Here is a 2,726-nt window from a genome sequence, read left to right as displayed (position 1 = left end):
AGCACATGGCCATCTAAATGGCCATCAAATTTAAACAGGCATAAGATTTGATTCTAAAATTCAAAGCATGTGCTTGCTTCTGCCATGTTGTTTTTTTGTCAAGTGGAAGTGTATCACTTTGACCGCCCAAAAAATATAAATACTTCATTCACTCCAGTTCAAAAATCTAACTAACACATAGAGGGTGGATATAGAAAGCTACATCGTGCTTTAAATGTAAGGCTGTACAATTTTTAGCGGCAAAAAAACCTTGCCATAAGTTACTTACCGCTAGAGACCCTCTCAGTGGTTAAAACCTAAACTGCAAAACACAAACGTGACAGTAAGACCTTGGTCACATGATATTTGGCCTCCATGTGGCACGAAAATATGCTAGGACACTTGTCCTTGGACATTATCTGTTCCTCAAAGCTCACAGTTTTCCTCGATCTACGCTCTTGGAAAACTGTTCGCTTTTCGGAACAGATGTCTGCGGACAAATATCCTATATTTTCACGCCACATGGAGGCTATTGCACATACGTATAGTGGTACTTTCCTCTCTTAACATAGAGCATTGGGCTTTGTTACATTGTAAACTCGCCTCTGGACTGTTCTTAAACAGCACAAAGCACGGCTGACTGGATCGACTCTGAAAATAGACTGCCTAACTCTGTTTCTTTAAACGAGGAGACCTCATCCTCTGAGAGCCCCTAACACCATTCGCTCACCAGAATTGGGTGACAGAGAGAGTACATTCCTAACAACAATGTCCAAGGTGTCGTCTGAAATTTCTGTAGGCCATCCCTTTTCTTGACAGCATAGTCTCAATGTTCGCTCTGAAACACAAAAGAAACTTGCAATTTTTCTCCATGTGAAAACCATGCTTCTGAGACCCCAAATTTGAAATTCTGTAATCTTGTATATCCGCCTTCCTTGTTTTCCATTCTGCACTGTTTTACAAGTATAACTTTGAGGCGATACAAGACTGCCTCCTTGCAGCAGAAAATCTTGTCGTGCCTGAAAGTGAAAGACATAACTCTCCAACCAACTGATCAACTCTTGTAATTCCGAAGTTAAGGAAAATGTGAGGTTTTTCTGTTGAGCGAGCACTGATGCACACACTCACAGTAAACCTATAAAGTCATATCGATATTATCGGACAAACAATGGCATTCCATCTCGCACAGTAATGATGGCAGAGTAAAAATGACAGTTTCCAGATCAGAAACAATTTGAGCCGCCATTTTGTCACAGAGCGCATGCAAAGAATGATGGGTTGTGCCATCAATCGATAAGCCAAACTTTCAATTGATAGCAAGTTGTACGAAAATGTCAAAGAAGTTGTGAATATTTAATAGTAACACACATATTCGGTGCCAAGTTATGTACTTTTACGATCACTTTTACAAAAATTATACCCAAGTTCAAACGGTTTCGACAAGTTGTATATTGGAAAAAAAGTTGTATATGTATGAACTAAAGTGGCAGAAACATTAATACAAGTACACTATTTGGAAAACATGTTGTACAAGTTTGGCTAAAAGTTAGTTGTATGCAGCAACAAGTTTTACATGTAGAAAACAAGTTGTAGATGTGGAGCAACAAGTTATCTTTTGAAGAGCACAAGTTCTATATACAGTCAACTCTCTCTTAACGGACACCTCTATAAGACAGACACCTGGTGCTGGTCCCGGCCGTTTCTTAGTCATTTGATTATAACCAAACTCTCAAAAAGATGGACACTTTGAAATCGTCAACGGACATTTGTATGGTGCTGAATGTGACCGCAAATTACGATTTAGGGAAGAAAAATTCTTGTACTTGACTCTTTTTAACATCAGACGTTTAATTCACAGCTCTTATCTTGTCACCTGAGTACATGAGTACAAGTCATTGTCCCATTCAACAAATTACTTGGAGGTGACAACCGAATTGTATTGTAATCTAAAACAGGTAGGTTTCATTCAAGTAAATAACTTTAAAAAAAAAAAAACTTTAAACAGACGAGTATTCACTGTGCACAGGTTCAGCATTATAATGTTTTTTTTTTCTTCACAATACAAAACAATATAATATTTTAGACGACTACTTACACTATTTACCATACGTTACTTACATTACAGGGATACAGTTACGCATTCGCTAAAAATAATACAACAGCTTGTACTTCTATGTCAAATCATTACTTATGCTAATACCTAAAAATAACTTTTTTTTTACCGCTTACTTCTTGAAATATAATTTTTGTGGCATTACTTGTTTTAGTCCTAGAGGGCGTCCGTCAATGGGTTCCATTTCCTTTCGAAATAGTTAAGGGTGCAGTTTTCTAGAGCAATTTTTTTTTTCAATTTTCATTGAGGTTAGCAGAAGACGTATATATACTTGCAGCTTAGGTATGGAGTTATTTAATTTACAGGTATATATGTAATGCCTAGCGATAAGGAGCAGGTGGTGTAAAAGTACATTTGATACATTTTCAACTAAACCTAGGCACAAAAAGGGAGGAAAAAGAGAGTCTTTAAGATTCACAATTTTTTGGGAAATCCATTCAAGTACGTTTTCCAAAAGGCTTGGGTATATTTGCAATTCCAAAACAGGTGGACTAACGTTTCAGTAGATTCCCCACAGAAAGAACAAGAGTCCACTTGTTTTATGCCTATCTTGCAGAGAAAATCATTTCTTGCTAATCGTCTATGTAGACATTTAAACTGGAATACTCTAAGCTTTGTTTCTCTTGTACAAAGG

This window comes from Montipora foliosa, chromosome 8 (genome assembly GCF_036669935.1).
Source record: "Montipora foliosa isolate CH-2021 chromosome 8, ASM3666993v2, whole genome shotgun sequence".
NCBI lineage: Eukaryota > Metazoa > Cnidaria > Anthozoa > Scleractinia > Acroporidae > Montipora > Montipora foliosa.
This window is presented reverse-complemented; position numbering follows the sequence as displayed.